The sequence below is a fragment of the Sapajus apella genome, unplaced genomic scaffold (genome assembly GCF_009761245.1).
Source record: "Sapajus apella isolate SASKATOON/1434 unplaced genomic scaffold, GSC_monkey_1.0 scaffold34, whole genome shotgun sequence".
NCBI classification, from domain to species: Eukaryota; Metazoa; Chordata; class Mammalia; order Primates; family Cebidae; genus Sapajus; species Sapajus apella.
The window spans coordinates 22,053,702-22,080,645 of NW_022436974.1; the positions used below are offsets into that span (position 1 = coordinate 22,053,702).

A 26,944-nucleotide genomic window follows, 5' to 3' on the forward strand; every position below is an offset into this window, starting at 1 on the left:
GCCCGTCTTCTGCTTAAACCTTTCTCCATGGCATCTGTCTCTACCTGGTGCATATATTACTAGACAAGTTTAACTGCCAATTTTCTGTCTTCTTCTATTAGAACATAAGCTCCACAAGGGCAGGGACCTACTCTGTTGGCCCCTGCACTGTTCTGCTCCCTGGAAAGATGCCTGGCACATGGCAGGCACCTCATAAAGATTCAATGAGGGGAGCGTAAGAACAAATCATTGAATAGGGTCCATATTGTTACTTGTTTACATGCTACTTACTGTTCAAGCCATCCAGCCTCCACATACAGTTCTTTCCTTCTAGAATGTCCCCACTGCCTTTCTCCTCCCACCACTAGCTCACTTTTCATGCAGCCACTCTGCCTGCCCAGGAGGATAAAGTCCCTTCACCACATGACACAGACGTTATCCATCCATCTCCATGAGCCTGGGGATTTCTTGGCAAGAATAGCTCCTCATCGTTGAGTGCCCAGTGCATGACACACAGATAGGACCCAATTACTGTCTATTGTCTTGAGCCCAGTGGACCAGAACAGCATCTGGCATTGCAGCCCAGGGGTCCCTTTTCTCCTCCTCTGTGAGTTCCCCTCTCCTTCGGTCAGGAGGCAGAGACCTTGTTGCTAACTCAGCCTCCTCCTGCTTAACGGCTGGAAGATCAGGAGGAGGAGGTAAATGGGACACTAATGAAATTCAGAGAGAAAACTAAATCAGGAGGTGTTGCAAACACTGTGGAGGAGGGAGACGTGATTTAAAAGGATGCTTCCAGGGTGGGAGAGGAAATGAGGACTGTGGAGAGCCCTGGAGTTAGCTTCACATGGCCTCACCTCTCACACCTGCAGTGGGATGACCCCTGTGAGTCACTTTAGCTTGCAGGGGTTTCACTTTTCAGTCTTTAAATTAGGGGTGTTTTCATTGATTGACTCATTCATTCAGTCATGCCTTCCCACCCCCTTGCCAAAAAGGATCTGAGTAGGTTAACAATTTAAAATTAAGTAATTAAGACCAAGAACATTTAATGAAAAACTTAAGGTAGAAAGTAAAGGACAAAAAAAGGGAAGAGGAGAAGACAAAGACATCCTCAGGATCACTCAGAAACAGGGGCTCCTGGAAAGGGGTTGCAAATCTGTGTCTTGAGGATAGCCTGGGCCTTGGTGACAAGAAAATGTGGCCATGGGTGCTAAAGACCTTTAGGGATGGAACAGCTCTGGTCATGTAGCAATCGTGATGGCTGGTGCCTCAAAACACTTTCAGATCCATGGTCCATTTCTTCAGTTATAAGCATTGACCATCTGCTACATGCCAGGGACCCCACATCGTGATTTTCTCGCTCTCTCTCATTAAATGTCACAATATCTTTCAAAGTAGCCATGTAAAGTTCACATTAGAGTTAAGGCTACCAAGGCACTGAGAGACTAAATTGTCTGTTAAGCAAACAGTGCTGGGGCACTAACTGTCCGCATGAAAAAGCATGAAGTTAGACCCTTTCCTCACACCATATACAAAAATTAACTCAAAATGGAGCCCAGTCATGGGCAGAAATTGCTGTCTGAAATGGCTGCCCAAGAACACTTATATACCTTGTCCTCCCTTGCCTTCCTGCCTTCTTCACAGCATACCCTAAAACAGCAGTGCTCAAACTCTCTCATTTCAGCAAAGTGTTTTACTCTTCAATGTTACTGAAGACCCCAAAGGGTTTTTATTTATGTGGATTATATCTGTTCAAATTTGCCATGTTAGTAATACTGAAAAAATAATGTTATAATTGTTGTCACTTATTTAAATGGAAAAAAAAATTTACTTTAACATAAATAATATACTTTTATGAATAATGACTTTTCCAAAAGAAACGAAAATGAATGGAATGGCATTGTTTTATATTTTGGCATATTTATATTTCAACGTTTGGCTTTATTGAAGGACCTGTTTCTGCATTCAACCTGGAAAACTCCACCGTGAGTTCATGAGAAAGTCAGAATGCAAAGGGAAAATGATGTTGTAACATTATTATAAATAGTTTTGACTCCACAGACTTCCTGAAAGGTTTTAGGGACCCTCAGGGATCCCTGGTGCACACTTTGAAAACTGTGGGTATAAAAGGTGAGACTCCAGAGTCCGGGGGGAGTGAAGAAGAAGTCAACTGTGAATGTAGTAAAGAGAAGGGAAATGGGGACAGTCTCAGTGGAGAGGGGACAGGGGTTCTCCTGGAATGAAGCCTCACTGCTGTAGGGAGATCTTAGGCCTTTGCACATGGTATTCTCTTGGCCTAGAATGCTTTTCCCATCTTAGTATGTTTAGCAGAATCTTCCTTGTGCTTTAAGGTCAAGTTGGTGTAACTGCCTTCAGGTTGCCTTTGTTACCGTCTTTCCAAACCCAAGGCGGAATTGAGCTACCTACCTCACCCAGAACCCTAGTGGTGAGCATTTAGGCAGACGAGTGGTTGCAGGTGGGGTTCTGGGGGGTGGGTTGGGGACTACCAGGGAAAGGTTTGGATGCTAGGCCAAGGGGATGGAGCTTTTTGTGATTGTTGTTTAAAAAGTAAGACGCCACTGAAAGTGCTTTTAAAAGCAAATTTGATGGTGTACAAATGTATGTATACAGAGGACCATGGACACCAACAGGCAGATAAAAGTCATCTGCCACTAATTCTAATTCGTTAGCAAATAAAGTAATGTCAGTTATCTAGAAGAGAAGGTGAAATGAGGGGAAACAAGGAGGAGGAAAGAAACCAGCAGCTAATTGAGCACTCACTACGTGCCCGGCATTCTTCATGTCATCATCGCAGCAGTTCGGTGGTGTTTTCCTCATTTTCAGATGGATAAGCAGATTTTTCTCCCCTCCCTACTCCCCATGATACCTTGCTAATAAAAGCCAGAGCAGGAATTCAAAGTGCAGATTCACATCAGTCTGCCTCTAAGGCCCATGACTGCTTTTCCCGCTGCTCCATGCAGGCTTGGCACTGTTTGCATGGCTTTCAGTGTTTACTGCTACGTACTGCTGCTCTTTTAAAGATGTGTTCCTATTGTATCTTTCCAAACATATTTTTCAGTTCTTGGAAAATTGAACAGGGACACCAGTATGCTCTTTGGTCTGCCCAATTGGAGTCTACCATGGCAGCTCCCATGCGCACAGCAGACAATCCATAATCCCTGCTTTTGTGTTGCTTGCTTTTCATGGAAGACATGACCACAATTAAGACACAAACCACCCTGCGTTGCTATCAAATAGAGGTGCTGGTGACAGATTATTGCATGGTCAGGCCCTGTTCATCCTGGCTAGTGATGGGAACTGGGAAGTCAAAGGAGTTGGGACAGTGCATTTTTTCTCAGAGTCAGGCTGAAGAAATAATCCTAAAGAGGACACCACAGTTTCTATATAAATATTGAGTAAAACAGACAAACCTTATGAGGCTACAAGTATATTGTCCCATATGGTGCCAATTATGTCTGTTAAGCAAGGATAAACAAACATTTACTGAACTCTTACTATGTCTTGGTATCTATGCTAGTTATATTGGATGCTTTATCTTCACTACAAAAAACTTATTTTTCACTATAAAAAACATATTTTTGGCTCTAAGGGATAGAAATGTCCCCACTTCCAGTAATCAAACTGAGATGCAGAGAAGGACATATAGCTGATACCCGGTAAAGCTAGAGTTTGAAGCCAGGCCTGCCTGTCTTGCCCTTTGGAAATGCCATACTGTCCTCCACACAGGGAGAAATGCTGAGACTGGTCCTGGCAGGATGCCATGCTCTGATGGTGAGGCTGGAGCAGTCCTCAGCAGTGCTGCGGTGGCCACTGATAACTTCATGCTGGTTTCAGCTCTTTCTCCCAAGACCATGTCTCTTTCATAGGCTGCTTCTGTTCCCCTGTGTTTGCATCTCCAGTCTTCACTTAGAGCACTCGGGATGGGATGCCCTCGGCCTCTCCATACCACCATTGTCTTTCAGCACCCAGTGTTTGCTTACTTTCTATTCCTGGTGGACCAACTGAACACATGAATAGGCTTATGGAAGAAGAAGGAGCAGTGAACCTAAGATGGAATTTGAAAGGTGCCGCAGATTGTGATTGAAACCCGAGTTCCCGATTTGCTTAAAAAAGGAATCCTGTGAGGGAACGCCTTCTGGTCCAAGGCTCCCATGCTTTGGGAAGGGAGCATCAGGTAGCCATAGAATCCAAATGTGGAATTCTACCCTTTCCCAAGGCTGGCTCGGTTGGGGTTAGCAGAGTAAACTCAGCCACTGCTGTGGATGTTGCTGCCCTTCCAAAACCCCTTTGACGCAGTCCCTCTTTACCTATGCGATGCCGCATAGGTCCTCGGAGTAGGACCGCTGGACAGTGCTGGGTGTGCTGTCAGAATGATTGCAGAGCCATTTACAAGCCAAATGCTAGTTTATTTCCAAATGGGAAGGTTAGTGTCATTATCCTTGGTGGATTCAATTACCAAATCCTCCTAATCACAGGGCTTGCCTTCTGTTTGTTGCTGATTGCATCTGTGGCTGCACACCTCGGTGGTCAGTTTATCCAAAGCCATTAAGGTAGTGGCCTGAGGGCTGTTTGCAAGGCTATGGACCTCTGTCACTGTACTGCCTCAACTTACTCACTGGGAAATGGATGTCTTTAGACATCATCTACCTCCTATTGCCTTTGTGAAAATTCCCTGGGTGGAAAGGAGCAATGAGAAGCACAGAAACCTTTGCGACATTTGTTGAGTACCTATTAGATGTCAGCCGCTGCGCTAGGCATTTCACAGTCCATTTAACCCTCTCAACTACCTAGTGCAGTAAGCATTGTTATTTCTGATTCACAGATGGAGCCACAGAGCCTCAGAGAGGGTCAGTGACTTTAAGTCACACAGCTAGGAAGTGGGGGAGTCTGGAATTAGATCAAGGTCATCTGCTACAAAACTGTGCTTCTTCCCACTGGGTTGAAAATAATCACAAGAACAACAACAACAAGAACTAAAATTTGTGGCATGGTCAGTACCCACCTGAGTAGTATTAGCTCATTTAATCGTTACAACAACCCAGTGATACTAGGTATTCTTATCATCCCCATCTTACACATGAGGAGACCAGGGTGGAGAGAAATGCTTTCAAGATGAATAATTCTCCAAAAATGGGTCTTCAGAAGGCAAGCCTCAGCAATCTGTCACTGTTTGTTTCTCTGTCATAAATAGCACTTGTCTAAAATAAGCAAAAGCCTTACTCATAGATGTGCTTAATACTATGTAGCAATTGATGATTAATTTCATAGTGTCTGTCTGTCCCACTGGAATGGGTGTTCTGGTTGCTGTTAATCTCTGCTAGTCATTGAGCTGCCCTGGGCTCTGGATACAATTCTAGAGCAGGAATTCCAGGATGTTAAGAGGCAAGCTTGTTAGAAGGCCATATGGTACAGTGACAGAGAGCAGGCTCTGGAATCACACCGAAGGAGTCCACTTCTGGCTCACCAGCTGTGGACGTGGGGAAAGTTACTTAATCTCTCTGTGCTTCAATTTCCTAATATGTAAAGTGAGTATGGTAAGAGCCCGTACCTCAATGGTTATTGCAAGAATTAAAAACCTGTAAAACGCTTATAATCATGGGGAGCATTAAAAACAGTGGCCCAATGGATGTTATATGTTGTATGATGGAATAGTTTGTAGAACTGGACTTAAGAGGTCATCTGCTTCCACTTTTCATTTGCAGATGAGGAAACAGAGGCCCAGAGACAGGCAGTGATTATCTCAAGTCAAACAGCATTTCAGTGTTCTGATTGCAGTGCCATGGCACATTCTGATACCGTAAGCCATACTTAGAACAACAGCCCCAAGAAGCTCATACGTTAGTCTCATTTCTAGAAGTTTTAGGTGGTAATCTTTGAATTTACCTTATATTTTTTGATAGTCTGGTATTCTTTGTTGATATTTTTGCTGCCTTAACATACCCAATATTTCTTTAAATATTGCACACACTTATTTTCTGATCATTTAGTACCTGTAGTGCTAGGTCTGATTCTTTTGTTCATTGTTTCTGCTGCTTCTTTCTCTCCTACTTAGGGACCACATTTTGACAACCACTAGTATAATTTATGCATTTTCCACAGGGACAGTATTATTCCCAAGGGGGCAAAATTGGTTCTTGGGGAGATTTAGGGAGTGAAAAAATCATATTACAATGGTTTCTGGCCTTCCAAGGGTTGCAGTGTGTGAACAGATGTACATACTGTGTATCCTGCAGTGTATCTGCAGATCAAAATTTTATAGGAAAGAGAGGGTCTTGGAGAACTAAAGTGTGTAAAGGCTCCTGCTGTCGGCAGTGGGAAGACTGATAACGAAAGGAAGGGTTGAAGCCCACTGGTATGTATAACAGAGTGAGCAGCAGCACTGCAGCGAGATTACCTAAGTTCAAATGCTGCCTCCCTCATTTCACAGCCTGTATAACTTTGGACAAATTCATTTTAATCTCTCTGTGCCTCCGTTTCCCTATCTGTAAAATGGGATACTATAATAATAGCTCCTTCTTATATGGTTGTTCTGAGGATTAAAAGAAATAATATATGTAAGGCTCCTGGCTCTTAGTAGGTACTCAATAAATGTTGTGTATTAGTTCCCTACCCCCATCTAGCCCAACACACATGTTCAGAAAAAGGCCCAGAGCTGCTGGAGTTGCTGAGAGAGTTGCTTTTCAGACGGGCCTTGAACAGCATGCGTAGGAGAGTCTCTCTGGGTGCACATAAACACCCAATGTCCCAAGAGTTCTTGGAATTATCTTGGAGGAAGACAGGGTGATTCATGTGGCTTATGAAAGACAACATTTCCTAGTTCTTCCTTCATAGGCGCAATTAGTTTTCAGCCTGTTTGGAGCAATTCACTTCAGGGAAGCTGAGCGATCAAGGTGGAGTGGAAGCTTCATAGTGATTGTCTGTTAAGGAGGCAGAGTTTGGGGTTTTCCCATGAGTTACTAGTTAATTCCAGGGCCTCAACTTGAGCTCCCAGCCCCTAAGGTATCTGTAACCCATTTGGGAAGATACAGTTGAGCCAGGCCCAGGCACACGTGGTATGATTGGAAGGGAGGGGGCTGGGGATGGCAGGAAAGGGGGATGGAAGAAGGGGTTGGGGGATGGCAAGGATCTCTGAGAAGGGAAGGCTGGATGGCTCTTCTTTGTTACCCCTGAAACTCCCTACTTCCCTCTGTCCACATTCTCAAATGCCCCAGTGAGGGCCTACATAGACTAGAATTGCCTAAATAATTCCTGCCACGTAATAATAGGTCCTCATTACGTATTTGTTGAAAAATGAGATTTCTCCCTCATAACTAAAATTATCATTAAATAAAGTGTTATGTATTTTACCCCATTATCTCTTTTAATCCTCACAGCAACTCTATTGTTTTTATCATTCCCATTTCACAGATGAGGAAACTGAGGGCAAGAGACGTTAGGACATTGCCCAGATGACTAAATTGCAGAATGGGCAAGGAGGGGATGCGGGGGGAGCTTGCCCTGCTTATCTTTCAGCCCTGGGTTTCTATCTGCTCTGTCAATAAGGGGACCTTCCTCAGGGTAGGGCCAGGGCTGATTTGCAGCACCCAAGCCATTTTCTGGGTCGTGCCATTTTCTGCACAGCCGGGCAGAGAGGTCATCTTTCTGATACCAGCTCTGCCTCCCCGACAAGACCTGTCTTCTGCGGCAAAGAGTAGTATCTGAGTGGTTCATTATCTCTGCCCAGAACATGTCAGGGCACAGGCCTAGTAAACGCAGACATGTGGAGAAACTCTCTGTAGCTTCCCGACCCTCCAGCCTCGGCCTCCCTGTTTCCCACACTTCTCCCCAGCCACTACAGGAAACGCACACATGCAAGAAAGACAGGGAGTTGGGAGGCACTGGAAACAAACTAGTATAAAACAAGAACATGGTCTCTTGCTGTGTAGACTGCGTAGATCATGTTGCATTCGGCCAGGGTTTTCTGTATGTTCCCTCGCTGGCCTCACAACAGCCCATTGAAGGGTAAGAGGTTGTTGTTGCCATCTCAGCTGGGGAGATGAGGGTCTGCTCAGGTGAGGCACTGTGGGCTCTCTCGGAGGAGTGGCAGAGCGGGAGGAACCCTTGATGTCTTCTCACCCAACCTTCTCTCCCAGTCTAGACCCAAGGAGGGTGGGAGCTTGCCACAGCTCACTCGGGTGGCAAGTGGCAGAACCAGGGCTTGAACCCAGAACCCACTGACTGCAAAAGTCAGTGGCAAAGCCAATCCTTTCCTCCCATTATGTGGGGAGATCCCAGAAAGGGAAGAGGGGAGTGTGCCAAGGTCTAGCCCTGATGGCCATGTGGACCTGGAGCCATGGGTAGCACCTGGGGAGCCTTAAGAAATACAGCTTCCAGGTCCTTGCCATCAGGCTTCCTTGTGCTTGTTTCTTGTCTTAGAGGCTGGGGGCCACCTCTGACCCAGCCTTGACCAGTAGAGGGGTGAAGTGGGGAGGCAGAGCAGAAATGGACCATGTGGAGTGGAGTGTGTCTGGAGCACCCTAGGGAAAGGAGGTCTCCCGTGCTGGCTCAGCAACCTCAACCCCTTACAGCCATCTTCCCAGGGCATCCTAGGAAGCATCTGCAGTCCTGGGAGGAGGTATTACCTTATTCTGCAGGACAAGCTGAATATTAGTTCACCAAAATGGTAACATGCAAAATAAAGAAGAGGTTCAGAAAAAAAGCACTTAAACTAAGGTGCTGGGCCTTCAGAAACATTGAAGAAGGAGCTCAAGGTGGCCTCTGGGATAGCGTTCGTATCAGAGGTTGGCCTGTGACCCTCTCTAGTTAGTGATTTTCAGTGGCTTCCTGTGGCCCTCCAGAGGAAGCCCAGGCTTTTCACAGTATCGTAGGAGGCCTTAAATTATCCCCCACCTTTTTTTTGAGACAGGGTGTAGCTCTGTTACCCAGGCTGGAGTACAATCACACAATCTCAGTTCACTGAAACCTCTGTCTCCTGGGCTCAAGTGATCCTCCTACCCCAGCCTCCTGAGTAGCTGGGACTATAGGCACATGCCACCATACCTGGCTAAGCTTTGTTTTGTTGTTTTTGGGTTTTTTTTTTTTTTTTTTTTTTGGTAGAGATAGGGTTTCACCACGTTACTCAGGCTAGTCTCAAACTCCGGAGCTCAAGCAATCCACCTTCCTCGGCCACCCAAAGTGCCAGCATTCCAGGCATGAGCCACCGCACCTGGCCACCTGTGTTATCCCTTTTCCCAGAAGAGTTTATCACAGATGGCAGAGAGCTCAGGCTCTGGTTTCAAATTTGGGCTTCTCTACTTCCAAAATGTGTCCCCTAGAACAAGTTAGTTAGCCACACTGTTCTTCTGTAACTTTACATGTATAATCGATATAGTAGTAATAACAAAATAATGCTGTTGTTAGGGTCAAATAAGGTAATACACATAAAGCATGTGTGGCAACACTCGGCCCACAGTTCACACTCTCAGTATTAGTTGGGCTATTATTATTATTCTTGGCATCAGCAGCAGCAGCAGTAGCTTCAATAGCAGTGCTTTCTAGCCTTTGCACAGCATAAAGCTCTTCCCTCAGCGTGTGGAGCCCTTTGGATACTTCCAGCCTGGCAAACTCCTGCTCATTCTCCCAGGTCCCCCTGGAGGTGAACTTGCAGGCAGTCTGCCCTGAACCCACAGGCTCATCGCCTCACTTCTGCCCTATCCCACAGCAGATAGTCTCTGTGGCCTTCCCAGCACATGTCACCATTCTCTGGGCACATGGGCATTTCTACATATCCTGCCCAGGAGCTCTTGAGGTCAGGGAGGTATCTGAGCACGAGGAAGGCCCTTAGTAAATATTTATAGCATGAATTTGTCACTGCCCCATGCCCTGCCCAGAACTAAGAAATTCATAATTGGCGTTTGCAGGGATTTAGGCAAAGAAGGTTAAAGCTACATAGTAAGGGGTGTGTCCATTTTCACACGGCTGATAAAGACATAGCCAAAACTAGAAACAAGAAGAAGTTTAATTGGACTTACAGTTCCACGTGGCTGGGGAGCCCTCAGAATCATTGGCAAGAGGTGGAAGGCACTTCTTACGTGGCAGCAGCAAAAGGAAATGAGGAAGAAGCAAAAGTGGAAACCCCTGATAAACTCATCAGATCTCATGAGACTTATTCACTATGATGAGAATAGCACGGAAAAGACCGGCCCCCATGATTCAGTTACCTCCCACAACACATGGGAATTCTGGAGTATATAATTCAAGTTGAGATTTGGGTGGGGACATAGGCAAACCATATCAGAGTTTAAGAGGCACACAGGAAGCCAGGGCTACACCTGTGTCCCCTGCACCTGAGTGTCACAGAGAATCAGGGAGGGCCCCATTATCTACCAGTGGCAACAAAAGCCCCACAAAGCTTTGACATCAAATTAGAAGAAAGCTCTCAGTTCCTTCCAATAGGCATTGGAACTTCCAACAGTTCCAGCACTGTTCAGGCAGCCACTTTCCTGCAGTTCCAGACCTCTCTCAAGGCCTTCAGGAGATGCCAGGTTTCATTCTGTTTCCTTGGCTTTTTCTTGTGCCTCCTTTGAGCACATGGGGGCATTTCTAGATGTCCTGACTGGGAGCTCTTTTCTTCTGCCTTCCTTTTGATTTTCCCACTTTGGGCAGTGCATCCAGACACCTAGGCACGGGAAAGAGCTGTACTATAGGGGAGGATTTCCTAGGCACTTTCCCAGAGGCTGAAGGAGTTAGACAGGCTTTATCGCTCCCTATAAGGCCTAGAACCTTGAAGACAGTGGGCACCCCGGCCCTGTTCCTGGCCTTAGCATTCACCCTGAGCTCTGTACTCTGGCCTGCCCTCTTCTCAGCATGGTGGCTGCATGAAGTTGGCTCAGCACAGTTGGTAGTGCTTCCTTTCTCTCTTCCTTCACTTCATTTATAAAGTGTTCCTTGTATCAAAAACATAGAGTTATCTGTATGCCTACCACCTAGTTGAAGAATTAAAATGTTCTAGGTATTAGAATAGCCAATACCTACCACCCAATTGAAGAATTAAAACATTCTAGGTATTATAATAACCAAAAACTAGAATTAGCCTAGATGTCCTTCAACAGGTGAACAGTGAACTGTGGTGCATTCGTGCTATGGAATGCTACTCAGCACTAAAAAGGAATGAACTATCTTATATATGACAATTTGGATGAGTCATTGGTGAATTATGCTGAGTGAGAAAAAAACTATCTCAAAAACTTAACTACTGTCTGATTTCATTGATTTTTGAAAGGACAGAATTTTAGAAATGAGGTGAGTGGTTGGTGGAGTAGAGGACCTAGGCTGAGGGTAGAAGGGAGGTGGGCATGGTGATGAAAGAACACATGAGGACCCTTGCCCTGATGGAAACATTCTGTATCTTGACTGTGGTGATGGACACACAAAGCTATGTGAGTGGTAAAATTGTATAGAACTTAACACATACACACATGAATACCAGTCAAATGGGAAATATGAATAACATTGGTAGACTGTATGAATATCCATATCTTGGCTATGACAGTATTTTATACTTTTGCAAAATGTTACCATTGGGGAAACTGGCCAAAGTATACAAAGGACCTCTCTATTTTTTCTTAAAACTGCATGTGAATCCTTAATTATCTCAATAGAAATTTCAATTTTAAAAAAGAAAGCTATTGCAAGTAACTTCTTAAACATAATAGGTACAATTGAAGACCACGGTGTGCCCCCCAGTCTCATTCCTTTCCTTCCTAAGAGGCAGCCAGTACCTGGAACTTGGTATTGCTCATTCCCACACAGTTCTGTACTTTTACTACATATGTGTGTACCCACAAACAATAGATGCCATCGTTTGGTATGTCTTCCAACTTTATACAAATTGGGTTTTGCTGGAACTTATCACTGTGTATAAGCCGTGGTGTGACTGTAGTAGAGCTCATTGGTCCTTTCTCTCGTTGCTGGACTGAGTTGTTTGTTTCCAGTCTTCTGGTGTGAGCCGTGTTGCCGTGAAGGTTCTCGCTGATGTCCTCCTGTGCACATGTGCAAGACTCTCCCCACTCTCCCCTAGGAGTGCATAGGATGGCCAGGACACAGGGCAGGTGCACCTTCAGCTCTACGAAACACTGCCAAATTTCCTTCCAAACTATACCTGTTTCTTCTCCTCAAGCAGTGTATCTGTCTATCTGTGGCTCTGCATTTTTGCCACTGTGGTAATATCAAACGTTAGCTTTTGCCAATCCAATGGGTGTGAAATGGTATCCTACTGTTTAAATTCCCTTGGCTTCTTCTACCGTGAAAGCGTGATTCTGTGCCCACATCATATCTTCCCCAACCAGACTAGAAACTTGGAGTCACAGCTCCCAGAGATAGGTGCCCAGGCCGTAGTAGGGGATCAAGATTTGTTGCATGAATGATAAAAGTAATTCCAGATGCTCTCACTTGGAGGGATTATAGTTGCTTTTTCTTCATTTCATTTTTTCTTTTTATTTAACAATTGCTTTTTTAAAAAACAGCTTTATTGAGAGATAATTGACGTATTCATACTGTCATTTAAAATGGACAATTCAATGGTTTTTTAGTATTTGCAGTCAGACAACCATCACCACAATCCATTTTAGAAAATTTTCATTTTCCTCCCCAAAAGAATAATTTCTTTTAATAATTTTAATAATAAATAATTTTAATATTTAATAATTTTAATAAGAAAGAATAATTAACAGTGACTGTTAATACCCATTAACAGTCACTCCATATTTCTCTCTCACCTAATGCCTCCATTCACTCCCTGCACCACCTTATTCCCGCCCCTGCTCTGAGCAGGCCTAGGCAACCACGAATCTACTTTCTGCACCTGTGGATTTGTCTATTCTGGACATTTTATTGTATAAATGAAATCATACAACATGTGTTTTGTTTTTCTTTTGTGACTGGCTTCTTTCACTTAGCATGTTCTCAAGGTTTATCTAGGTTGTAGTATGTGTTAGTACCTCATTCCATTTTGTTGCCAAATATAGTAGTTTCACTTTCCACAGTTTCAATTTCCTGTGAATACAGTACAATAAGATATTTTGAGAGAGAGATCATAGTCACATAACTTTTATTATAGTACAGACAGCCCTTTGGACATAGAGATTTGCATCCATGAATTCAACCAACTGCAGATAGAAACCCACAATTACAGGCTGCACTATGCCATTTTATATAAGGGAGTTGAACATTCTTGGATTTGGATACCTGCAGGGGGTCCTGGACCCAATCCCCCACGATAAGGAGGTCTGACTATATATATTGTTATAATTTCTCTATTAATTATTATTAATCTCTTATTGTTCCTAATTTATAAATTAAATTTTATCATAGGTGTGTATAGAAAAAGGCATAGTATATACAGGGTTTGGTACTGTCCTTAGTTTCAGGCATTACTGGGGGCCGTATCCTCTGTGTATAAAGGGAGAAAACTATAATATTCCATTGTGTGCACATATCATATTCTACTTACCCATTTCTCAGTTAATGGACATTTGGGTTATTGTAATCTTTATGCTATTATGAATAATGCTGCTATAAACACTTATATACACATTTTTTTCTGGATATGTTTTCATTTCTCTTGGACAAATACCTAGGTGTTGAATTGCTGGATCATGTGGTATATTTAACTATTTGAGGAACTCCCAGAATGTTTTCTAAAGGCTGTAGCGTTTTACATTTCCAACAGCAGTATTCGAGGGTTCAAGGTTCTCCTCATCCCCACATCCAACAATACTTGTTCTTATATGTCTTTTTTATTGTAGCTCAATCATGAGTGTTTGAATCAAGCAACCTGGGTTGGAATCCCAGTTTTGCTGTTTACTAGTTGCAGTATCATAATTAACTTTTCCCTCCATTTTCCTCCTCTGTAAAATGGGATTAATAATACCCACTTTTTAGGACAGTTGTGAAAACAGCTTAAACCAAAACAATGGTAAAGCCTTGAGCACAGTGTGGGATACAGCTGGCTGTTACAGGAACAGAGTAACAGTGACAGCTTGTTATTATGGGCCTCCTTTAGTCCATAGTCTTTCTGTCTAGGATGCTCTTAAAGCCACCTAGAACCACCTTGAGCACCTCGTCTCAGCTGGCTGGGGGCTAAACTGTGCGTGAGTGAAAATCCCAGAGAGCTGCACTTCACAAATGCCCAGAACTCATAGTGGAAGTTACAGCAGATCCACCATCACCTTGATTCTCAGAGTGCCCAGGAGACACCCCTGGACTGTCCCAATCTGGCACCCCCCAACCTCAACCAAACAAATGCCACAGGAGACAGAGGGACACAGAACCTTTGCAGGCTCCAGGTTAAGAAACTTCAAATTAGGTCTGAACCATGCAAGTTTACTTAAATTGGTTTTCTTTTCCTTTCTTTCTTTGGCAGGAGCCAAATTTTTTATGCCATCATTTTTGCAACAATCACAAACATCATCTGCACACCCAGACATTGTATAGGGGGGAAAAAGATGATTACTTGCTGATTGCTACTGTTGTTCATTTTGGAGATGACTCTGGATGAGAAAGACACAGCTGCATGTGGAAGAGGCAGAAAACAGCAGCTCTGTGAAGCCAGAGCATGGGGACGGTGGAAGGGGAAAAGTCCCTCACAGCAGGGAAGACCTGGCAGTCAGAGTGGCCATGGTTCATGGGACGAGGTCCTGTTCATGGCAGTGCTGTGACCAGTGTCTACAGGAGGCAGCAAAGACATCTCTATCACACCTCAGGTTTATCATGCCCCAAACAGACTCACATCATCTCCTCCCCCACCCTCTTCCCCACTCCTTCCCATCTTAGTCAGTGGACTGGAAACTTGGGCACCATCCGGGTTCTGCCTCCTTTGTCTCACACACCTGACCAGTCACAAAGCCACATGAATCCTATCCTGTAAATCTCTCAAATGCATCAAGTTCCCTCCATTCCCTCGCTCTTGGATCACTGCAGCAGCCTCCCCACTGTCTCCCTGCCTCTCTGCCTTCTAGCCTTGCTCCTCCTGATGACTCATTCCCCAGCCCACACTGATCTTCCCATAAAACAAATGAGATCAGTCACTTCACCTGAAAACCCTGCAGTGGTTTCCCTTCATCCTCAGGATGAAATCAGAGAGCTTTCAGCCACTTGCCTCATCCCTTCTTCCTGCCTCTGTAGGCTCCTGTGAGTCTCTGTTACTGCACGTACTATATTAGTGGTTCATTTATCCTCTTCCCCATTCTCCCCTGGGCTCCCTAAGGACAGGAATTCTCGTTTATTCACGCCAGCATCCCCTGCATCTAACAGAGCTTCTGACGCATGGAAGGTACCCAATAAATGTGTGTTATTTGAATTGTCTTTATGATTTTCAGAACTCTTTTGCCTAGTTATTTCTCTTTTGACCCTTACCACTCTGAGGTACACATGGTAGGAGTTATTTCCATTTAAAAGTAGAAAACCCAAGACTCAGAGATGGTAAGTAATGGTCTGAGCTTCCTACGCAGCAGGCAAATGGCATAGCTGGACTAGCCACTGCTCCTCCAAAGGAGGCATCACTAGAATCCCATGAGGAAGGAGAGGCAGATGGCTATTTCTGTGGTTCTCGAAGGGTAGTCCCTGGACCATCTGCATCAACACTACTGTTGGAAATGAAAATTTCAGGGCCTACTCACAAGATGATAAAATAGCAAGAGGCCAAGCCCAAACTTCCCAGCTGCCTTCTTCCAGCCAAGAGCATATTCTCTGTGTCGTCTGAAGTCCTACTTCTGGAGTTATTCATGTCCGTGAGTCCTAATGATGTGATTTGCTGTACCAGTTGGAACAAAAGCTTCTTCCTACAGACCCTCTGCAGCATGAACTTTTTCAATAAGGTCAGAAGGCTGTGTGGGGCATAATTATAATAGTGTTCATCCTTTAAGCACACTCTGTGCAGCGATAGATAAACAAGGTCTGACAAGCATCTCTCCTGATGACTCTTGGTTTAGGGCAACCAGAATGTGAGTCACTTGTAATGCCCAGGGTAGAAGTATTTCAGGGCAGAATAACCCCCCAGTATGGACAGAAACTACTATTGACAGGCAAAAAGTTCAGAGGCTGTGCTTGTGCCTGGAGCAACAGCTTTTTCCTCTCCTGCCCCTGCTTTGACTTTGAAATGTTCTGTCAAGAATGATCAGCCTAGAATTGAAAGGCATCCATGTGCCAGCTGAGCCAAAGAGAGATGGGGTGAAAACAGTAGCTGCCCCTAGTGTTTTAATGGATGCCTGTGTCCCCCAAGGGCACCAAGCATGGCCACACAGTGATGAGGAGTAAGCCTGGAAGGCCTGGCCTGCGTCACTCTGATGTGTAACTTCGGATGACCCTTGCCCTTCCTGGGCCAGGTTTGCTCTGGCAGTAAATCTCCCAGGTCCCTTCCAGCCCTGATGAAGTGGCATGTTCTGGGAGATACTAGATTCAATGCAGTTCTGAAGAGCTCCCAGCTGGCTTTCTCCCAGCTTCACGGATGGGGAGTCAGTGGGATGTGGATAGTGGATACCACGGATACAGGTCAACTTCCAGCAGTTTCAGCTAACAAATATTTGGCCTCTGAAAGATAAAGGGAGAGAGGGAGAAGTCAGTGTTCTGAATCTTGGTGTCTCTGCCTCTGCAGGGCTGTTAAAGGTCATCCCATCCTTTCTATTCTGCCTGGCCAGTCCCCTCAAGCCCACTGGTACTCTAAGTTCACTGTGCACTAGAAACAGCAGAAGGACTTGTGGAAAACACAGATTGCTGAGCTGCATTCCCAGAGTTTCTGACCCATAGATCTGGGATAAAGCACCAGAATTTGCATGTCTGACAAGCCCCCTGGTGCTGCTGCTGCTCCAGAGATCACAGTGTGAGCCAAGGCTCCGCAGCACTCCCAGCAGCCGCCCCACCTCTGCTCACATGTGTCCATTCACAGAAGCTGCTCCCTGCTCAGGGAGACCCTTCACTTATGGGAACTTCCTCCTTAGACTGTCTCCCCTGTGCCTTTCACTGCTATTTGGATACTTAGAATCCATGGCAGGTGTGGGTCCTTGAAGGTGAAAATAATCACAACAGTTACTTCCTATTGGGCACCTGCTATTGCCACACAGGGCTAAGCACTTAGCATACATCTCATTGATTCCCAATCATATGGGAATTAAGATATTCTTTTTACTTCACAAGGTCATTATAAAACTCAAAAGGATAAAAAATATAGAAATACATTGTAACCTTATAAACTATTAAGCATTTTATTTATGGTTTTAAGCTTTGTGTTAGTTAACTAAGGCTGCCATAACAGTATATTAACAGACCAGGTGGTTTAAACAACAAAAACTATTTTCTCACAATTCTGGAGGATAGAAGTCCAAGATCAAGGTGATGGCAGGTTTTGTTTCTTCTGAGATCTCTCTCTCTGGCTTACAGATGGCCACCTCCTCACTGTGGTCCTCCCTCTGTGTCTGGGTCCTGATCTCTTCTTATGTCATATTAGAACCCACACTTATGACCTCATTTTACCTTAATTACCTATTTAAAAGCCCTGTCTCCAAATACAGTCATATTTTGAGGGCGTAGGGGTTAGGGCTTCAACATATGGATTTGGGAAAATACAATTCAACCCATATCAGGCTTGCGATTGAAGCCTGGTTAGCGACTACCTCGGTGGCTATGGAGCCACTTGACTCTTCTGAGCCTCGTCTACTTTATCAGGGCCCAGCTGGTTTTCTTCCAGACACAGTGAATTGATCTAAATGGGGAGGAAAAACATTTTAACATCCTGGGGAGCTAGATTTGGAGAAAAAAGGTGATCAGGCTGGAATCTGGGTGAGAATCAGAGGATGCAGCCCATTGTCTAGGCTCACGTTAGGGTGGCGGCATGGGGCCCTGACTCACACCTGAGGAAGGAGCCGGCTGAGCCCTGTATTGTTGCATTGTTCCAGAGCTTTGCAAGGCTTTCTCGATGGGGACCATGAGCAGGTCTCTGCAGAAGACCCCAGGTGGGAGGCTTTGCCAGCTTGCACATCCTGTCCCCCATTCATCAGCTAACCTGCTGGGAATCTAGAAGGTCTCCAGCCAGGGAGCCACCATCATCGGAGCCGAATTCAGTTCTCTGAATTCCAGAACTTCTCAGAATGGGGAAGGGTGTGTGGTGGGACAATGTGGGCTTTAGAAACAAGTTAAGTACCTATCAATAGGGGAAACATTACTTCAATTATAATTAAACAGAGTTTATCATTATTTACATTATAATTATTGGGTTGGTGCAAACATAATTGCATTTTTGCCATTAAAAATAGTAGCAAATTTCAGAAGGTGTATGGAAATAAAAAAAGAAAGAAAAAAATAAAAGTAGTAGCAAAATCTGCAACTACTTTTGCACCAACCTTTATTAGAAAGTGCTGCGCTTTATCTTCATAACAACCCTGTGATGATGGTTACTGTCATTGGCCTCGTTTCATAAGTGTGGAAACTGAGGTTTACAAAATTTAAGTACCCAAGATCACAAAGCCCAAAAGTGAAAAAGCCAGAACTTGAAACCAGATCTTTCTGAAGCAAAGCTTATGTGCTTAGTCTCTATACTATACTCATTAAAAAACCATGTGTAGAAGAATATTTAATGATGTGAGCAAGTACCTTTGATGGGATGTTCAGTGAGCAAAAACAGAATATAAAATATACATCCCAATTCCATAAATGTGTGGGGGTGGTTGCAGGAAGTGGGGAAGAATACGCTAAAATCAGTGGTTATTTCTGGACGGTGAGTTACATTTTGATGTGATCCATTATACCTAGAGTAAGGCAAAGTCGATTTTTAAAAGTAGAGATAGGGCGAGGGATTTGGAAGGAGAAAAACCTGGGCGAGAAGCTCAGCTCTAGCTCTCCCTGCTCTGTGATGCTCAGCACCGGACTGCTGCCCTGCCTCTGGGTCCTTCTGAAGCATTCTGGGACTGGAGGAAGAGACAGGGAGTGAGGAAGCACAACTGATTGGGGTTCTATTTTTGAAAGAGGCTTGCGTTGGCATCCCTAGAGACAGAGCACGGTGCATTTCCCCGAATAACCACTGCTATTTTTAGAGGGCAGCAATGAACCGCGCTCCAGGAGAGAAGGCAAGAAAAGTGATTGGATGCTTCTGGAGACCCTGCGGGTCCTGGGCTAGATCTCAGTCGGTTTCTTCCAACACTCCTGCCTGGGAAGTTGCTCATCAGCCTCGCCGTGACCTTGGTTGGTACGGTGAGGCCACTGCCATCCTGAATGCTGCAAGGGCAGAGAATGCTGGGCGCCAACCCCAGGGGGCCACTTTTCACCCTTGCATGGCACACTCCTTACAGGCAGTGTAAGCTGCTGGAGAGGAGGAGTTGTCTGAATTGAATGTCTCCTAACCACAGCAGAAAAACAGGCAGCAGAGGATTACTGTCTGGGACCAAAGCCTCCAGGATGTGTTCCTGAAAATTTTTAGAGATGGGCAGAAATCAATAGAGATTAGAGATGAGAGGAATTATGGATTCTTAGACTACAAGGGTACCATATCCAGCCACCCTGCTTAAGAGGGCTGTCCAGCCCCAGGATTGCATACCTGCAAAGAAAGGGCATCCCCTGAGAGAGCTCCACCCATTTCTGGGTATTTGATTGCTTGCAATTTTGTTCCAAAAAGTCCCCTATCTTCTACTTAGCATACATAATGATTAAGGATAAATATTGACAATGAACTTATATTGCCGGCTTACCATGTATCAGGTAATAGGTATTCTACGTGTACCTTCTCATTCAGTCTTCACAATAGCATTCTGAGTCAGGGACATTAGTATTCTTATCTTGCAGATGAGGCGACTGAAACTGAATGCCTAGCACCTAGTAGTAATGACAGCAAATGTTTATATAGTTTACTGTGTTCCAGCCACTTTTTTACATGGTTTACATGAATTAACAAATTTAATCTTCACAAAAGCCCTTTGAAGTAGGTAGTATTACCATCTCCAATTTGGAGAGGAGTCCAGAGAGGCAAGATTTGAATCCAGACATACCAGGTCCAGTGGGCTTGTTCCTAACTGCCATGGCCATATTATTCTACCTCTCCATGAATATTTGTGTAATAAACATCTTACCTCTCTGCTCACATCTTGACCCATTCTTCTTCCTCTCTGCACCACCCACATTGGCCATCTTCCGGATCCACTAACATCAGGGACTCCTCCAGACTGCATTCCCCTCTTCTCCTGGACACCTCCTGGTCAGCCCTTAGGTTTCAGTTAATGTTGCTTCCCCAGAGAGGGTTGCTCTGATTTCCCCAGACCAGGTCAGCCCCCTCTTTTCACCTTTCTCCTAGTCGCTGTGGTCCTTCTTCAAGTGCCATCACCTCTCACCTCAACACACTCAGAAGGAAATCTCCCCAAGGGCAGGATGGTGCCACTGTCCTCCCACTGCGTCCCCGGCATCCCGCTCAGTGCCTGACACAGAGTAGATCCCCAATACGTATTTGTCATTTAAGTGCATGGCATCAGGGCTAGAAAACAGGGCTGGCACCCATTTTTCTTGAAGGCAAAGATGTGTCTGTAAACAGGCTGGCTCTTTTCCCACCAACTCGCCAGTTTCCTGACAACACGTGTGGTTCTGGGTTTTGTTCCTTCACATAACTTTGTATCTCTCATTTGAGATGGGAGGAAATAAAGACTGGGAAGGAAAGAGCGGTGGAAGGAGGGCGAAGGAGGAATCTGGCAGAGCTCCCCCACCTGGCTGGCTGCTCCTTAGAATCATCTGGGGGGTGTTGAAAGCCCAGTCCTTGCACCTCCCCAGGCCAATGGAATCAGGCCGGTGGGTGATGCCTGAGCTTGGACACTTGTTCAGCTTCTGTGGCCTGGTCCTCATAGATTGTATTTTGGAGACCAGGCCATCAGAGAGAAGATGAGAACCTTTGTTAGGAGACCCAGACCAGTCCTTGCTGCTCAGTGGTTCTTCACACGGTGGCGGCCTAATCAAGGAAGCTGGCCTCACCAAAAGCTAAAGATTAGGGCAGTCGTTGAACAGTAATTATCATCCTTATCATTTAACAATAATAGTTACTATTATTTGTTGAGTAAACAATGTGCTGGGCCTTTTGCATCCATCTTCTTAACCTGATCCTAATGAATGCTTGTTAGCTGGGTGGTGGTGTTGCCATAATACAAAGGAGGGTGCCCAGGTTAAGGTCTCCACACAGGGAGAAGTGGGGGAGGCCAGGTATGAACTTGGGCCTCTGTGAACCCGGAGCCTGTGCTCCAACAGTGGCCGGCACAGCCTGCAGGGGTGTGCCTCCTTTCCTTCCACAGCGAACGCAGTGTATGCAGAAAGCCTTCTACCTTCATGACTAACAAGACTCTGAAAAAAAAAAATTCTTGATTGGAAGCCTGTGACATTCTGTGCTAGGGTTGAGGAGAAGAGAAAGCCAGGTTTTCCCCCCACTAGGTCCCCCAGCAAAACAATGCATTTTAAATGGCTCCAAAATTGCTAAGCTATTTCACTGCTTCAGAGGAGAAATAGCTTGGGGAAAGCTATTGGCCCTTTATGCCCTGAACATCAAAATAAAATGCCAAATGGGAAAGTGAAATCACAGGAGGATAAGACGTGGGAAGGATTATGTGGGAAGTTTGCTGTTGATGCATGGGGAGAGTGTTAAACTAGAATTCCGGGTGCTTGTGAACTTGGGGGTCAGATGGACCTGGTTCGTCCAGCCTGGGTCTAATGCTCGCATGCTATCATGGCTTTAGGATGAACTGCAAGCAAGGCACCTCTTTGGCAGAAGGTCTTGAGTAGCTTCTGGTTCAGGTTCCACAGACCTGGGGTGGTGCCCAAGCAGGGGCTTCTTTTTTTTTTTTAAAGCTTCCAGGTGATTCTAATGAGGAGCCAGGGTTAGGAAGCTCAGCCTACTTCCTCCTTTCCCTTCATTCTCTCCCTTCTCATTCTTAGTTTTCTCCCCTCTCAAATGGGCATCATGTTATTTGAAGAAGCAATTCCCAGGCCCTTGCGGCAGGACGAAGTGCTCTCAGTAACCTGTGGTGAGTCAGTGGGAACGTCCCAGCCTGTTTCCGTCACACCTTTGCCTCCAAGAGAACCCAGTGCCAGCCCTATTATCTAGCAGGCTTGGGAAAAGGAAAGCACAGGGGAAAAGGGCCCAAGGCTGGCATTGAGTATTGAGGATTCAGAGGCTTGTTTCTTTTTGCTGAAAACCCTTCACCCCCGGGCATGACCAGGCGACATCTGCTTAACACACATCCATAAGCCTTGCTGAGGGTGGCAGCTTGTTGCCTCCTCAGGCTAAGGCTACTGCTACAAGGCTGTGTCGGTGAGACTAGTTGGAAAGTTCTAGAAATGTGGGTCAGGTGGGTTCTCAGTCAGGCCTGTCACTGCTGAGAGACAAGTCTCCAGGCCTGGAAGAGGAGAGAAAATGAGGCTTCCAGCCTCTAGACTGTTCTGTTTGATGAGCAGCACCATGGCGCCAGAAATCTGAGAACACATGTGACTGAGGCCCTGTTAAGAAGAGAATGCACCCTCCTGGAAATGGCCTCAGGAAATGTGAACAGTGCCTGATCTCAACACACAGATGTACAGAGCATGCCCAGGATAGGAATGGCAAATGGCTACCATCAACGGCACCAGCCAGGGGCTAACTCCTCAGACATAGGCACTCTCCACAACACCCCAATAGGTTGTGTTAGGACCCCAGTTTCACAGGCAGAGACCCTGAGGCTTAAGGGGACATAGAGCCAGTCAGTACTGAGGCTGAGCACTGGACTTCCATAGTAGCTTTCAGAACCGTTTTCCCATTTGGTCTTCTCAACAAGCCTACGAGATGAGCCAAGGTGAAGAAACAGGCTCAGAGACACACAGTGACTTCTCCAGTGACATACAGGTAACAAGCAGCAGGGCCTGGACTCACGGCCAGGCCTGCTGTACTCGGATCGGTGCTATCTCCCCTCAGTCCAGGCTTGCAAGATGCTGAGGCAGCAAGAGCAAAATGAGGAAGAAGCAAAAGCAGAAACCCCTGATAAACCCATCAGATCTCGTGAGGTTTATTCACTATCACAAGAATAGCGCGGGAAAGACCAGCCCCCACGATTCAATTACCTCCACCTGGTCCCCTCCCATAACACATGGGAATTCTGGGAGATACAATTTATTGAGATTTGGGTGGGCACACAGCCAAACCACATCATTCCACCCCTGACACCTCCAAATCTCATGTCCTCACATTTCAAAACCAATCATGTTTTCCCAGCAGTCCCCCAAAGTCTGAACTCACTTCAGAATTAACCCAAAAATCCGCAGTCCAAAGTCTTATCTGAGACAAGACAAGTCTCTCTGTCTATGAGCCTGTAAAATCAACTAGCCTATAAAAGCAAGCTAGTTACTTCCTAGATACAATGGGGGTAATAGCTATTGGGTAAATACACCCATTCCAAACGAGAGAAATTGGCCAACACAAAGGGATTACAGGGCCCATGCAAATCCAGAATCCAGCAGGGCAGTCAAAATATGAAGCTCCAAAATGATCTCCTTTGACTCCAGCTCTCACATCCAGGCCATGCTGATGTAGGAGGTGGGTTCCCATGGTCTTTGGCAGCTCCACCCCTGTGGCTTTGCAGGGTACAGCCTTCCTCCTGCCTACTTTCATGGGCTGATGTTGAGTGTCTGTGGTTTTTGCAGGTGCGCGGTCTAAGCTGTCAATTGATCTACCATTCTTAGGTCTGGAGGATGGTGGCCCTCTTCTCACAGCTCCAGCAGGCAGTACCCCAGTGAGGATTCTGTGTAGAGGCTCCAACCCCACATTTCCCTTCTGTACTGCCATAGCAGAGATTCTCCGTGAGGGCCCCACCCCTGCAGCAAACTTTTGCCTGGGCATCCAGGCATTTCCATACATCTTCTGAAATCTAGGCAGAGGTTCCCAAACCTGACTTCTGGACTTCCTTGCACCAACAGGTTCAACATCAAGTGGAAGCTGCCAAGGCATGGGGCCTCCACCCTCTGAAGCCACAGCCTGAGCTCTGTGTTGACCCCTTTCAGCCATGGCTGGAGCAGCTAGGACACAGGTCACCAAGTCCCTAGGCTGCACATAGCATGGGGACCCTGGGCTCAGCCCACAAAACCATGATTTCCTCCTAGGCCTCCAGGCCTGTGATAGGAGAGGCTGCTGTGAAGGTCTCTGACATGGCCTGGAGACATTTTCCCCATGGTCTTGGGGATTAATATTAGACTCCTTGCTACTTAACGCAAATTTCTGCAGCCGGCTTGAATTTCTCCTCAGAAAATGGGTTTTCCTTTTCTATCACATAGTCAGGCTGTGGATTTCTCAGACTTTTATGCTCTGCTTTCCTTATAAAACTGAATGCATTTAACAGTACCCAACTCATCTCTTGAATACTTTTCTGCTTAGAAATTTCTTCTGTAAGAGAGCCTAAATCATCTCTCTCAAGTTCAATGTTTCACAAATCTCCAGGACATGGGCAAAATGATACCATTCTCTTTGCTGAAACAAACAAGAGTCACCTTGGCTCCAGTCCCCAACATTTTCTCATCTCCATCTGAGACCACCTCGGCCTGGACCTTAGTGATCATATCATTATCAGCATTTTTGTTAAAGAGGTTCCAAACTTTCCCACATTTTCCTGTCTTCCTCGAAGCCATTCAAACAGTTCCACTTTTTGCCTGTTACCCAGTTCCAAAGTTGCTTCCACATTTTCAGGTATCTTTCCAGCAATGCCCCACTCTACTGATACCAATTTACTGTTTTAGTCCATTTTCGTGCTGCTGATAAAGACATACCTGAAACTGGGGACAAGAAGAGTTTAATTGGACTTACATTTCCACATGGCAGGGGAGGTGAAAAAATCATGGCAGGAGGTGAAAGGCACTTCTAACATGGTGGCAACAAGAGAAAAATGAGGAAGAAGCAAAAGCGGAAACCCCTGATAAACACATCAGATCTCATGAGGCTTATTCACTATCATGAGAATAGCACAGGAAAGACTGGCCCCCATGATTCAATTACCACCCCTCTGGGTCTTTGCCACAGTATGTGGGAATTCTGGGAGTTACAATTTGAGTGGGGACACAGCAGGGATATCAGCCCTGCTGTCCACTCCCATGGCCCTATCTGGATGTTTCAGCAGCTGGGCTGCCCCCAACCTCCAAACACTGCCATCCTTCATACTCCTCCTGAAACCCACCACAGCTACCGTTTCCTATCTGTGTGACCTTGGGCAGGTTGACTATCACCTGAGCTTTCATTTTCATTTCATTTCCCTACAAGGTGGGAGAGAAGAACCCATCTGCCCGACTACTGTGAGAACGACTGAGGCCACTGTGTCCCTGGCTTCACTGCTTCATAAACATAAGGGACCCTGCTATGTGAATGACACAGATCAGATATGTCAGTCTGTGGGGAGTTTCCTGCAGGAGCAATCCAGCCCAGCTTGTCACTCAGCAGGCAAAGGACAAAAAGAGACCTTGACTTACAGCAAGTCAGAGTATGACTGGCCAGGCCACAAGCCTTGTGTCCTGATTCTCAGTCCAGTGCTCCATACCCTGCACCAGACAGGGCCGTAGGACCTAGGGAAAAGGGGACTACAAGAGACTAAGCCAAAAAAGATCCCACCACCTGAAACCCCTGAAATGTAAGTCGTCCTGATGGGAGGCAGCATTTCTTTTTTTTTTATTATTATACTTTAGGTTGTGGGGCACATGTGCAGATCATGCAGGATTGTTGCACAGGTACACACATGGCAATGTGGTTTGCTGCCTCCATCCCCCTGTCACCTACATCTGGCATTTCTCCCCGTGTTATCCCTCCCTGACTTCCCCACCCACCGCTGTCCCTCCCCTAATCCCCCTCAACAGACCCCAGTGTGTGATGCTCCCCTCCCTGGATCCTTGTGTTCTCATTGGTCAACACCCGTCTATGAGTGAAAACATGCAGTGTTTGATTTTCTGTTCTTGTGACAGTTTGCTTAGAATTATGGTTTCCAGATTCATCCATGTCCCTACAAAGAACACAAACTCATCATTTTTTATGGCTGCATAGTATTCCATGGTGTATATGTACCACATCTTCCTTGTCCAGTCTATCATTGATGGGCATTTTGGTTGGTTCTAGGTCTTTGCTATTGTAAACAGTGCCACTATGAACATACGTGTGCATGTGTCTTTATAATAGAATGATTTATAATCCTTTGGGTATATACTCAGTAATGGGATTGCTGTGTCAAATGGAATTTCTATTTCTAGGTCCTTGAGGAATCACCACACTGTCTTCCACAATGGTTGAACTAGTTTACACTCCCACCAACAGTGTAAAAATGTTCCTATTTCTCCACATCCTCTCCAGTATCTGTTGTCTCCAGATTTTTTAATGATCTCCATTCTAACTGGCATGAGATGGTATCTCAATGTAGTTTTGATTTGCATTTCTCTAATAATCAGTGATGATGAGCATTTTTTCATATGTTTGTTGGCCTCATATATGTCTTCTTTTGAAAAGTATCTGTTCATATCCTTCGTCCACTTTTGGATGGGTTTGTTTGTTTTTTTCTTGTAAATCTGTTTTAGTTCTTTGTAAATTCTGGATATCAGCCCTTTGTCAGATGGGTAAATTGCAAACATTTTTTCCCATTCTGTTGGTTGCCTGTTCACTCTAATGATTGTTTCTTTTGCTGTACAGAAGCTCTGGAGTTTGATTAGGTCCCATTTGTCTATTTTGGTTTTTCTTGTCAATGCTTTTGGTGTTTTAGTCATGAAGTCCTTGCCTATGCCTATGTCCTGAATGGTTTTGCCTAGGTTTTCTTCCAGGGCTTTTTTTTTTTTTAATTTAATTACATTTTAGGTTTTGGGGTACATGTGAAGAGCATGCAAGATTTTTGCATAGGTACACACATGGCAGTGTGATTTGTTGCCTTCCTCCCCATCACCTGTATCTGGCATTTCTCCCCATGCT

At 45.3% G+C, this 26,944-nt stretch overlaps 1 protein-coding gene across 12 annotated transcripts in view; it reads left to right on the plus strand.

Moving 5' to 3' along the window:
* TENM4 (teneurin transmembrane protein 4) overlaps nt 1–26,944 on the plus strand; it is a 3,057,282-nt gene that overhangs the window by 2,472,296 nt on the left and 558,042 nt on the right. The gene's annotated exons all lie outside the window — the stretch shown is intronic.